We start from the raw sequence: 14,637 nt of genomic DNA, 5'->3' as shown, positions 1-14,637 counted from the left end.
ACTTTCAATATATAAATAAAGCACAAGTCTCCTCCTCCTCCCTGTGGTAACTGGAAAGATAGAAACTTATACCTCTTCCCTCCTCTTTCCTCCATCCACAACTTTTGCAGGTCTTATCCAGATCTTTTGCCCCATGCTAACGATGAGTTGGACAGCTGAGCTAATGAACTAGACATCCGATTGTCCTGTATGACATTCATTGTCCCAGCTCATCATCCAAGAGACATAAATTCTTCCTTTAGACCTGACTTTGGCAATCTTGGCAAGAAACTTTATTTCCCCCAGGCCTCATTTCCTCTCACCCTTATGTTCCACTTTACTGCTTTTTCCTTCTCTGTTCTTCCTCTTTATCCCTTATTCCCTTGCTCCCAGCGAGTCCTTACCCCTCCACTCATCTAGATTCTTCTGCCTCCTACATATACAAGATTTTCCACAATGACTTCCCCAGACGCATCAGATTATTCTGGCCCTCACTATCCTGTTTAACTCACAGTTTTATACCTTGGCCTACAGTTCCATAGCTGCTCTGCCATCTAAATCTGTCCCATTCCCAAATATACAAATCAAATGGCTGCTTTCTCCTCTTTTCCCTGCATATTTTCTTGCCCCCGGCACTATGTGGAAACTTCTGTAACTAGGTAGCAAAGAGTAGCAAAGATTCAGATGGGAGTCAGCCAAATGGCTGCGATTCCTCTCCTGAATGCAAGAGCTGAAAGGAAACAGCGCCCAGGTTCACTTAGCACAGTCTAGCAAAATCTTAAGTAATGGTAGACACTCAACAGAAAATATTTCCACGCTGCTCTTGATCATGCCTAGTACAGAAAGATGGTAACAACAATATCTCATATCATGAGATTCATTATAATATCAAAGATTTAGTGGATGCATTAAGTGTGACATATCTTGCTACACAAAAGAAGAGGTGGATTTCAAGTGTTTAAATGCAGGGGGTCGTCTTCTGCATTTTTAATAAACTGGCTTTTTTTCATTTTGCCTTTTCACTATGGGATTATAGGCTTGAGTCTCTAACAAAGAGAACCTCTCCTGGAAAGTACCTTATCTGTTGTCTTGGGAATTGACATCCACTGCCACTGAAATCATCTGCATTTGCTAGGATGTGCTCAGGACTTCACAGGATCAGACCTATGTAAAAATAAGCACATTCAAAATATTGTATGCACCTGAATCTCCTGACTTGCTTTATCATATTCACAGCTGTATGGTTCCAACTGAAGGAGGAGAGATACCAGTTTTCTTATTAATTTTTCTATTTCAGAAAACGTGAAAGACTGAAGATTGTAAGTTATCTGAAGATAGGGGCTGGGAGGAGGGAGAGGCTGGAAAGATAATGTACCAATGAAATGTTGACAGTTTTCTATTTTTTTGCCAATTGTTGCTAAAATGACAGACGGTGATGTTTATGAAACGTATAATTCAAAGCAAACTTGCCTAGATAGCCAAGTTAAAGATGCTTTATCCTTCCTAACAAACATTATGCAGCAATCAGCAAAACCCAAAGTACATAACACAAACTGAAAATGCAAGAAAACAAATCTTTTCTTTCTCCCTAAGTCAACATATTTTCTGAGCCCAAATAAAGTTCTTGGCTTTCTTTCAAACCTTCACAGCTAATCAATAGTTTAGTCATACGATGAAAAATGATGTATCCATATTCTTCACAATTGACATTTGCTAACTGTCTCCAAGGTCACATTGCTTGCCAGTTGTTCAGTTTACCCAACTTCTGTTTTCAGCCAAATAATATGATCTTTGTTTCATTAATATTTAATAGTACTTTAGATTGTGCCAGATGATCTTAAAGCCCATTTAAATCAGCTTGAAGATAATATTAAGCTTTCTTCTAGTATAATCTATTACCATAAATGATTGTGTCATCTGCATATAAATGTTGAGTTGAATATGATAATGAAGTGCAAAGATTATCAATATAGAATGACAAATGCATCTGACTTAAGATAAATCCTTCAGGGGCCCATTTATTCTGTTTTCACTGGTAAAAGATGCATTGTTTCACTTCAAGTATTCTAGAGAAAACATAAAGGATTTGGATCATGAGATATAATATTTATCCTATGTGAAAGAAGGAAAGAAAGACTCCAAATTGTAGAACTCTCTTTTCAAGTGTGGTAATTACAGTTCTTAACAGATCCATTATGTTTTTTGTGTGATGGGCCTTGATTAATTATTAGTTTTTTAAAGAGTGATTACACTGAAGGATATATTTTTATTTAGAACAAGCTTAATTTGTATTTATTTTTCACTAGATGGTCATTTAAATTAATTCATTTTAATTACCAATAAATGCCATACCCATTGAAGAAAAGTACCTGAGTACAGTTAACAGTATGACATCCAAAGCTGTTTCCTCTATAAAAATGACAGCTGGGAGGGCTGTGGGGAAACCCTGCTTGGAAATAAGGCTGTATTTCAAAGAATTAAATTGTCAAATTCTCTAGGATCATGGGTTTAATTAAAGTCAGTGGACAGTTTCAGAAAAAAAAGAAACAATTACAGCAGTGAGAAATACTAATAAATACATTAAAAATGGTTAAGAACAGTTGAAGAGAAAGTAAGCACATTTACCAGCAGATATTGTCTAAGAAAATGATACAAAATAGCCATGACATGGCACCATGGAAAACATGGTGAGGTAACAGAGACTACTGTAATCCAGTACTTGCAGAGAACTGAGAAAACAGATACAGTAGATTGCTCTTTTTCCTTCTAACAAGCCTTTCCTTTCCCCCCCCCCACCCCTCCCCTATTCAAAACCTTCCTGCTCAAAGTATTTCAGGTATTTTGATACTACAGAGACTTTAATATTTGTAAAATCCTACAAAAATGTGGCAAGCATTTATCTAGGGTGTTTTTGCATATGGAAAAGATCCAGGATTATTTTGGCCTCCTAAGCTATCAGCTCAAAAGTTCTCAGCATTTGCTCTGATTTCTGCAAGAAATGTAGGAAGATAGGCACACGCACAGAAGGGATTGTGAACTAAGTAAGAAAACTCCTAAAGATCGGAAATTAATTCTGTGACCTGAGTCCTAGAGAATCCAGTCCTCCAGCATATGCAAAGAGTTCTGAGAGCAAACTGGATTGCTGGGTGTTTGCACTACACTTACATTAATTTCATGCTTCAAAACTCTATCTTGTGGGGACAAGAAAGGAATTTTCTTTTCCTTCCTTAGTCTATAATTTGGCTTCTGGAAACTGCACAGCACAAAAAACAGGATGTAGACAGGGTACAGCTGTGTTCCTAGTGACGTAAAATTCTCAGATGAATGGTGTCCTGCTCGCACACAAAGGATTAAGACATTCATCAGACTTAGGATCAGGAGGACATCTGTCCTCCAAGTCAGATTAGCAGGGATCAGCAGGGTTTTATTTGCTCCATCAGTAATTTAGGGCATGATCAGCTTCTTAGGATCACAGAGGAGTTAATTTTACAAATACTTTGCTGGGACATAGACCCGGAAGAGTAGCACTCTCCCGCTTTCTGCCTATGACACATTACAGTTGCTGCTTTTAGACTTTTACTACAATCTTAAATTCCTTTTGAGTGTTGGGAAGCAATTTATGACGTGTTGTGACATATGAAGCAGATGAACTATGGATTCTTCTAAACTAGCACCTACTGCATGGTTCTCTCCAGGACAAGAAAAAGGATTCAGTTGCCCAGGTGATGCCCGCAGTCCTACACTCCTATGCATACAAATACATCAAATACAGTGTGCTCATATACATTCTTTGTTATGTCAGGCAGCATGGTATATTGATGGGCTTCTGAAACAGCAAGTCCCAAACGTGACCTGCAAGGCCACATTATGTGCTCTACAAATGTGTTGATCTACAAATCTATAAAACAGTAACATTTACAAGTTTGTCAGTTTTATCTGGTTACACAGATGTTCACAAGAATGAGGGCTGACAGTAGTCCAAAGTTTAGGAAACACTCATATACGTAGTTTCTACCTTGGTACATTAAAAATATCCTGCTCATGAGGAATAACTGCATGTGTTCACTGAAGATGCGCACCTACAAAACTTGTTTCAACCCTCCCTTTTCAGTATTCACAGGATGCTGCGACACCTTTATTAGCGTGCTCCATATCTTATTGCTCAGGTGAGTGGTACAGATATTTCAGCCCATAGGCCAGTAGCTTTACTCCAGGATAGGTTTCAAATCACCATATTCTTTCCATAGGAAGGACCCCATCTCCAACTCATTTCTTCATGACTGAAGCTTCCCTCTCCAGATGATTGATAAAGTCTTAAACAGAAGGGCAAGAACCAGAACAGATTCACTGTCAAGAAATCAATTACACTATTCAGTAGTTACTGAGATCCTAAATCTACTAATCTTTACTCAACTGTTTTAACTGGGTAAGCTTCCATAAGTGCTCACCAGAGTAGGCCATCATGTCATAAGCACACTTGATGCCAGTATCACACACATGCACACAGTAACACTCTTGCAGATGACAAATTTCACCCCCACATAATTGCTAAATACTCATAATTCCTTCACAGTATCACACAACATGCAGTCATCTACTGAAAAGACCCAGGATGAGTTCTCATCTTCGCATTTACCTATTTCTGAGACCTAAGAAGCACTTGTGGGTCAACAGTGACCTCTGCTATAGGTGCTGTGAAAGACAGCTGTAAACCTGTGCTCTAAGTACCTTGTCAAAAGCCCTGCCACACACCATGCTGGACCAGAGCAGAGAGAGCGCCACGGTATGAGGTATTTGGTATCCACTTGTATTAAATCACCCTGTCCTGCAGAGTTTCTGAGTAGTAAGTCAGCTGTTGTAACTCCTTATGCTCTTGGTTTATGCTTCATGTTTTAACATGCACAGCAGCTCATATCAGCTAAGATGTCCAAGTTACAGGAAGTAATAGCAAACTACTTTATAGATTCCCCAACAGGAAAACTTCCCACACATACACGCCATGAATTGTAAGACTATTTACATGTCAACACTAACTTTATTGCTTTATAGAGGATATAACAGCATGAGCACAGACAGGTTTTCCTTTTGGTAGAGGAAAACAAAGAAAAGATACACAACCCAAAGTAAGGGATGATTTTTGAGTCCCTATTATGTTTTCAGTACCAACTATGTTTCATGAAAAATTCAAATACAGCAAAGCAGTGTGAAAACTATGAATCATTATGGAAGTGTTTTTATGCTACAAAACTATTTATTCTTGGACTTAGATTTAGCATTAGTGATTGATTTTTAGTCTGTGTATTTCGGTTAATTAAGGCTGTTTCTTTAAGAACCAACTAGGACAGCAATTATAACTTTGAAGAGAAAAACCACCAAAACCAACAATTATAATTTGTGTTCACTGTTTAAATGATTTTGATGATGTAAACTGCAGAAAGGCCAAACCTTGAATCAATAAATTTATCCTCCAAATAAAAGAAACTCCTCGCACTTTGGAAATTACAATACTAGCTTTTAAAAGGGAAAAGACAACAAAGATTTTCTTTAGTAGGTCTCAAGTTCAAATCCAGACTACCTCTGTAAATATTAATAACTGTTGCCATGTCATGGATGTCTGGCTTCTCTCCTAAACTGGTTTTAGCGGTCTCAGTTCAAACTCACCATGGTCCTTTGCTCTAAATAATTGGAGGTACAGAAAACCAAGAAGCATATGGGTCTCAAAGGCCAAGCTACTTCTGTTATCGTCAGAAGACAGGACTGTCTGCTGGTAAACATGTCTCCACCATATAGTTAATCCAGGCTTTCATTCAAACACCTGTAATACATGAAGATAATCCACTGACCTGAGTTATGAGTTATTTCTAAAGCCAGACCAGCTTTTACGGGTTAGACCTTAGTTTCAGCTATAACACAGACTCAAAGAGGAGTAACATACAATGAGAATGGAAGGGAGCTGGAGAGGGTGAGGAAGAGAAATCAACTGAGTGTCCATAGCCTTCCTCCTCCAGTCTTCTGCAACACTTTAGCAGATTAGAAGATGAACTTACTCTATATATGAGATATATTTTTATTGGATAGGTCAGAAGATAAAAGCAACCTTTCCTAACTGCCATCAGCCATCATGTCCAACTGTGAGAACTGAGAAAGATGATTTTAGCAACTATGTTTTCTGTAGCTCAGAAAACTGTGATAATGAAGTCAAGGAGGTCAGACAAAAGAGGATTTCATTAATCGAGATGAGCAAAGATAAGGGCTTGAACAAAAGTTGCAGCTCTCTGGAGCTACAAATGAGGATGAAAAAGTCTGATTCCCAAATGTTAGTGGGTTGGAAACATGCTAAGATTTAGAACCAGTCTATACAGCAAGGACAAGAAAAAGAAAAAGCTGGAGGCGATTTGCAGGCTACAAGCTTCAGTGACAAAACATTAGTGATACTGGGACAGTTTAGTTATCTGCCCATTGATGTACAGCTTCTATTTGATGCTCTGAACATATTTTGTACTTTGATAGTCAGCTAGCGTGGATCAGAACTATTTTGTGGTGGAAAACTGACTATGCTGGAGAAGGCAAAGCAGGACCATCAGCTGAAACAGGCCCTACTGCAATGACACAGTGGTGATTACCAGCTTTAGCCACTGACTTTTAATGACCACCTGCCAGCACTCAAGAGCTGGAACTCACAAAATGTCTGCCTAAATAATAAGAAAAAGATGCAAAATTGATTTAAAAGAAACTCTGTATAACAAAAGGCTTGATACCTGCAAAAGCAACAGATTCAGCAAAGAGAAATGGAGGCAGGACATTCTGGCCTCTCTGAAAACACTAGTCAGAACTCAGAAGACCCTCAAGAATGTGAAGGATTTTAAGGGAGGGAATTGTATTCAGGTGAATGTTATTCTCCATACATCAGCAGTTATCACATACTTTCTATGAGTGACATAGGACTATTTGTCTTGCACCTAAGTGAGCAGAGCTGAAGAGGAAACAGTCATCAGTTCCCCTTCCCTCCCACCCTACAAGAGAATGCCTGAGGAGGTGAAACTAGAGCCAGAGTTTGGATGCTGCCAAAGCCGGCTGTTAGCTTAGAAACAAAGAGGTTCAGCTAGGCCTGAGTCTAATGCAGCTGAAAAAGAAAAAGGGATAAAGGACTGGGGGAAAAGCACATACCCCCACCCCCACCCCCCAAAAAAAAAGAGGCTGTTTTTCAATCTATGTACCTACTCGCACTTCTATAAAAACAAGAGTTTATCTTGGAAAATAGCAACATGAAAGAAAGGCTGTGAGTGGCTGCTAAATGAAATACTGATATCATTGCAAGTAGGTAAAATGTTTTCTCATATCTCCATTAACTTGTTTTATTTCAAATTGTCTACAACAGGTGGCAGAGTCTAGATGCTATGTTGTCGTACCTTGAACAGCTGTGAACAGGGTACACACTGAAATGTTGAAGAGACATTACTTGTCGCAACTGTCTCACATGACCAAGAGCAGTTCCAGAATTCAAAATATTTCCTTGTTCTGAAATTAAATTGGGCCGCTGTGATATTCACTCTGCAATTTAATACTCAGAGGCTTTGATAGACACATAGATAGATGGACAGAAAGAGATGGGATTAGCAACCTGCAACATTTTTCACATTTTGATAGGTTTTTACATGACATTAGCACAACAACAGGTAAAGTGGCTTTTTAATAAATGCATTATGCATTGCATGGGCCAGTTCTTCAGCTAGTGCAAGCTGGCACAGTTCTGTTGACTTTAAAAGAGCTAGGATGATTTATGTCAGTTGACAATCTCTGTATATGCACACTGTATGTAGCTCCACGTTTACAGCTTCATCCACCCCAAATCAGATTATAATGGCCAAACTGGAAACCTAGCTAAAATCTCTGTTGGCTGACTTTTAGAGGAGAAGCCAAAGCAGCTGAGTAGCAAGAGATGAGGCCATCTAAAAGAACAGCATTTTCTGAATAAACAGGGGAAACCAAAGCAATAAAACAAAGGGAGAAAGTGATTGAAAAAATGAATGCTATCAGGAATTTTCATTTAGAGGTCTTCATAGAAATATTCCTTTTTATGCAACTTAAATAAAATATATGCTTTTTCTTAGATTAATATTGAAGGATATCCATAAAAATGAACAAGCTCCTTAACAGTATTTAGTTCAAGGAAACTGAGTATCTTCAGAAAACAATGCAATATATATGGACTCTTACAGAATACCATAAATACATATCACGGTAACTCCCTTCTTTATCTATATAAAGCTCTTCCAAAAGCCCAGAAACTGAAGAGCTTTAGTTTCTTTTTTTTTTTTTGTTAGTGTACTAAAGCTGTTCCTCATTATTGGCAATGAAATGTAATAATCGATACATACTTTCAAGAACATAAAGTTAATTTTAAATTTGGAACTGTGTGTATATGTAACATGGAAATATGTATATAAGTAATATGGTTTGTCTGCCTTCTAAATTACAAATAAATCTGGGCAATATTCCTAATACCCATTAGTGTTAAATTTAACAGTTATTTCCAGAGACTAAACATCTTACAGTTTGATGACTGTAATACATTCATTATATTTTATGTATATAAGATGCATCGTAGCTGTGTTCTGTGCACGAAAGATCAATGGATGTTTCTATTTTAAAAATCATTTTGAAGGAGATTATAATTCATATTTTAATTAAATTCACCTTAAATCAGAAATGTTTATTCACTGCCCAGAAATCAATTTCTAAAAAAACATTTCTGTGGATTTAAGTTTTGCTTCCACCTCCATTTATTTTCCTACTTCAGTCTAATATTAAAATAAATAGATTAAAAAGAACCCTACAGGAAAAAAGAAATGTAGAGATAAATCAATATTTTTGGGTACATAGCTCACATTTGTACCTACATTTATTACTTCTTTATTCATATAGCATTTTAACCCTTCAAAAAGATATTTTGCAACTCTTCTCACCAAAAAAATGAGTAAAAGTACAGAGTGCCACTGAAATCTAGTCTTGTCAGCTGTAACACAGTGACAGCCAGGCAGAGAATCAGTGGCAAGGACACTGAAAAAGAAAAGAACAAGGGAAAAATTGTGGCCACATCATCTTCATGAAACTCAACTCATATAATTTTGAAACATACTCTCTGAAAGCAGAAGAAGGGCAAAGGGAGCCCTGGAGAACTACCAGCAACACCTTTTGGTTATGCCTCCATTTCAATTAAAGAAGGTGCTTGTCCGCATGGTTTGTTCTTTACCCAGTCTACTCTGTTCAGGCAGCTTTAGACTTTGAGGGTAAGCTAGCCTAGTGCACTCTCCCAGAGTGTGCAAGGCCTGGCCTACTGAGCAAGGCCGGCTCCAGAGCTGCGGGCTCTCCAGTCTTGCTGGCAATATGGAAGGCAGTCAAGTCTGGTTTTAAGGAGAGCTCTGGAGCTGTTGCAACCTCTTATGTCTCCCAAAATAGGCAAGGTGACTACTGATCTTCAATTCATAGCCTGTGGGCCACACACTGTCCATGATGGCCCAGTGCCTGGCCCACTGCTAATGAGCATTTTGGTCTGACTTGCAGCTGGTGGCTGTTTTTGGTCAGGATCTGTTCTCTCATCATCTTCACTGTGATAGGATACAAGCTCAGCTATTCTCATACCACTGGATTGTTTTGCCCCTCATTAGCATCTGTGCCCCTCATTAGAGTCTGGACCTGGCTTCTGATCTACTCAAAAATACCTCGTTCAAGTACTTATTCTCTTCTGGGAGAAAGGTCCATGTTCTCCTAGTTACTACAATGAGTGTTCACAGTCTGGAACAATGGGAAGACAAAACACAACTGTGAGAGTGTAACATCATGGGCATTTTTGGTTTGCAAAAAAAAGTGGAAGCAGAACAGTGTTAATGACAGATAGTAGGTGACAGGTTACTTGTTCTGGTCCCATGTATACATACTTCTACTTTATTTCCAGTATCACCCAGTTAACAGGCCACTTAAAGAGTCCTGATGTACAAATGGCCTTAAACTTCATACTTGCCCTTTTCCAAACTAACTGCTTTCAAGCTCCTTTCTAATATGCTCCCAATCACCTCCACAGCAAAACAGGACTAATTTCAAAACCTGCAAAATGGCACTTTAAAAAGACCTCCAAAGCAGCCTTGCCGCTTTACTAATTTGACTTGGATCTCAAGGCTCCTCCATTTTGTTAGCTCTTTTTCAGACTACTTTTGTTGATGAAAAGTACAGGGGTTCCATGGCACGCATCAGATTCAACCTTAATACCTATGAATAATCTCTAACATCCTATCAATACAGTGCCATCAGCTTTGAACCAGGCTACCACTCAACAAAACATAGCGGCATCCAAGCATTCTCAAAATCCACATACTAACATGGGGATCAGACCACAGTAACTCTTGCTTGCAAGTAACTGGATCAGTTCTCTTTGCTTTGTATTGCAGCCGCATGAAACAGCTTCCCAGACCCCCAGCCGTTCCACATGCAGGTGGACAGGCCTGCCCCCCCCAGGCTGCTGGCATCACGTGGTTCACCCTGGCAGGCCGCTCCGGAGGGCACCCGCAGAAGGGTTGCGGGTGCCACAGCTGAACATTGGTGCTGACTTGTGATCTTTGGTATTGCACCTGATTTACGGCCCCATTCCTGTCATACATCCCCTCTATATATTACCAAGAAACAAGTAATACAGAGTTGTATGAGTAGAACTTGAACATGGTTGAGCCTATAGAGTTTTCTATTAAAATTTAGGCAACTAAAGGTCTGTTAGCCCACAAAAGGGTGAAAACTGGCTACGCTAGAAGGCAACCATGCTTAGCATCTTGAACCTTGAAACCCCTGTGCCTCAGCTCGTCAACCATAAAATGAGGATAAAAATATTTCCCTAACTCACAGACATGTGAAAATCAAAACTGCAAGGTATCCTGCATAGGAGGTAACAGGGTACTGCATGAAAAAATAATCTTGGCAAATAATATTTTATTATAACAGTCCAGAACACTTCCATGGCCGCTCATAAATTAACCATTCACTGAAAAAAACCTAACAGGTATGAAGTCCAAGAAGCCACAGTTTTAACAGGACTTATATATTTACTTTATTTCTCTGCTACTCCAGCTGGGCAGCCCCCTTACGGCACTGGCTAATCTTATTTACAGTAACACATGTGCTGCAGGACAGAGGGTGGAATTATGGATTAGAGTATCAGCTTCTGAATTTTATATTGTTAATGAGTTTAAATCTGAACTTTATTGTTAGGTTGTTTTAAGGTGGGTTATTCTATGTTTAATTTCTGAACCATTACACACATGTACATTCTTTTAAAACTGCCAGGTAACTTTGTTCACTTGTGGAACTGAAATGTAACCTTTAATTTTACAGCCTATACTTTAGAAAATTATGTGTTTGAGCTGCTGAGACTTTTGGAAGGTGGGAGTGGTATACCAACCACATAAGAAATAGAAAGCCACAAGAGAATTCTTTCTGCTGTGAATAATGAGTCAGGAATATAGTTATGGAAAGCACATATCCCACTCTTTCACCAGTGTTCAGACTCTTTCCTAAAGCTATTCTCATCTTCTGTACCACTGGTGAAATGCAAGATGTAACCTCAGATCCAGGATAAACAAATGAAATGTGAATGTCAGCATGGTTGTACCTACCTCCCCTAGAGCTGATCTTGCCACAGGATTAGACCGAATGTAAATAATAGGGAAAGCACGGCACTTTGAAAGAAACATGTCAATTTAAATTAAATAGAGCTTCCCATTTTATCTAACAAACCACGATCTAAGTAAGATTCTCTGGCTTTTTGCCAAGCAACTGGGCAATAGGCACTGAAAACCAGTAAGTATTTGCCTTTTGTGACACTTCAAAATCTTTGGATTAATTCACAGCCCACTCTTGCAGCCCAGCACAACAGCAGCCCACTGTTGCGTTCTCACTGCCTGTCCCTTTGGCGTATGGTATACCTTGCTAAACAGAGCATCCCCAGAAGCAAATCTCCATGGGAGCAAGGTCACACAGACAAGTAGATACAGGATGACTGCCAGCCTCCTACGCACTAGAGATACTTTATACAGGCTGTGTAAGTATGTATATAGACACTCTCCCCCTCCCCAAATACCACACCCTGGAACAGCTGAACGAACAGGCCTTAACTCTGCCGCAACTTGTCCAGCATGTTCAGTTTTGCAGCCTCCGTTTGACTCAAACAAGGTTTAGTTCTGATTAAACCTGCCACAGTCTGTTTGCTTCCTTAGACAAAACAAGTAAGAAATTACTGAATAACACTCATCAAAGCTTTCTAAAACTTCAAAGATGACCTTGAAAAAGCAGGACAAGTCTACACAGCTACATAAATTATTACATGAATATAATCTTTACATTTTTAAGAATAAAAATTTTAAGAACCAATATTTAGAGCATGTGGTGGTGCTAGATTGTTTTAACTCACAGAAAGTAGTGTTCTTTATACTACCGCTTCTCGAAGGTTAGCTTAAGCTCTCTTCTCCTTTAAAAATTTAGCCTAAATTACAAGAGCACGTGTAGATCTTCTCCTAGGTTTGGGTTTTAACTGCTCAAGAATTTCAATTTGTGATTCTTGAAATATTATTTAGTCTGATCCTACATTTCTTCACAAAATCTTTGCTGGGGAATTTAAACGTACAGTTTTCTAAACAAGTGCTTTTATTCTACTTCTATATACCAAACACAATTCTGCGCACAAATACAGTTTTTTGGGGGAAGTGTGGTTACAGATGGACATCGGATGCCCATGGATACAGATGCCCACAGATTGGTACAGATTGCTCTGATGCACTGATTGCAGCCCAAGCACCCCTCAGGCCCTTTTACAGGCTGACAGCTCAGCGATGGTCTGTGAACAGGGGCTTCTGTAGCTTCAGATGGAACGCCAAAAATTGTGGTAGTTCCAAAGTAATTGTGTTATAAACTATTTAATAAATAGTAATAATATTTATATTTAAATATTTAATACTTCAAAGAACAGGAGACCCATCTGTTCAGTATATGCTTTGAAATTTCACATGACATTACCAGGAACATTTTCTCAGCACATGTAAAACAAGATTAGAGCTTTTTCATTACAATATTCATATTGAAGCCTATGACAGTTATCAGACAACACACTACAGGAAAGTGACATCTCTGACATTGGTAATACTGAGCCCTTAATATCAACAGAACAGTATCTTTCTTGTTTGGTACTGTTTTAAGGCAAGAGTATGACAATTATATAAGGCAATATGCACATGAAAAGAGGTGTGCTGGAAAGCACTGAAGGGAGACTGTGGTTTGTAAGGCACCCAAGGCTGAGGAACTGCTGGCACTAGGGGTGAGCCTGCCTTACCCATTTCTGCTCTCTCAGTGTGGTGCAGCACTAGACAATATAGCACAAGAGAACACAAACCAATTCAGTGGGCCATAATAAAATAAGCAGCGAGACCAAATCACAGCACAAAGGCAGCCATTTTATGCCATTTCACTAAATACTTGATTGTCAAAAGCTGCTGTGATTGCCTTAGGCAAGGTTTGACCTACTGCCTGCCCTGGGATCATATATGGCGCTAACACTGCAGAAAGTACAAGCTCTATAGGCAAGTCTCGGACACTTTCTAGAGACATGCCACTCAGCTCGAGTAAACTGCAATGGAATAAGCACAATTACATTTCTTCCTACACTATACTGCAACTCAGTCACATTCCGGTTTAAACTTTTGATTCATTTGATTTTAATGCTGGTTGTTCATTTTATAATCCAGTTGTGATATGTTTCACTTTCATTACTTATTCTCCTTTACAATCATCATAGGATAGGGACTAATTATTTTAATAGCTATCATTACAACATGCTGGTGCATTTGCTTTTCTTTTTTAAATAGAGTTATGTTTACATTACCTCTTTTTTTCCTCTCACTAAATCAGAAGAGAAATGGCAAACTCCATTATGGGTTATAGAAATAAACAGTGCTTTTAGCAAACTTTTCAACAACAAATCAGGGAAATGGAAGTGAGCATGATGAAAGGGTTGGAAAGACTCATGCCCAAGGAATTAAAAGGATACGAAACACTGCAACATCACTGCATCTAACTATGCTTCAGTAAAAAGGTTTTTAAATTACTAAAAGCCTGAAAATGGAACTACTCTGCAAAGAATTTTCTCAAAATATACAAATCTGAGGACATATGGGCACAACTTACAACAACAGCAAATGTTAAAGCCAAAATAAAATAACCTCTGTGTGTAGGCATACACATCTGTATATGTAATAATCTAAATTTCTCATTTCCAAGGTGAGAAATTTTGATGAGCAAATAGATTTCCTCCTTACTCAAATTTTTATTGCTAGTACAACCCCAGCTATAAATAATCCCATTTGTGAACAACTTCTGAAGCCTTGAGGGGAAAGGAAGAAGGAAGAAAGTCTTGAAAAGGGGAAGGAAGTTCTTTCAGAAAATATCAAGAAACAAAGTGAGGACAGAAGGTCCAGATATTTAAACAGAACAGATATTTACATTGTTGGCTGAACTTACAGCCCTACTTTGTCATGTGAATCCATTTGTTCATGCATGTGCCTACATCTGTGACATGTTTTATTCAGTAAATACATGCTGCAGAACACAGAGGTTCCCCTCTCA

This window comes from Apteryx mantelli, chromosome 5, assembly GCF_036417845.1.
Source record: "Apteryx mantelli isolate bAptMan1 chromosome 5, bAptMan1.hap1, whole genome shotgun sequence".
NCBI classification, from domain to species: Eukaryota; Metazoa; Chordata; class Aves; order Apterygiformes; family Apterygidae; genus Apteryx; species Apteryx mantelli.
Note: the sequence above shows the minus strand (reverse complement) of the source record.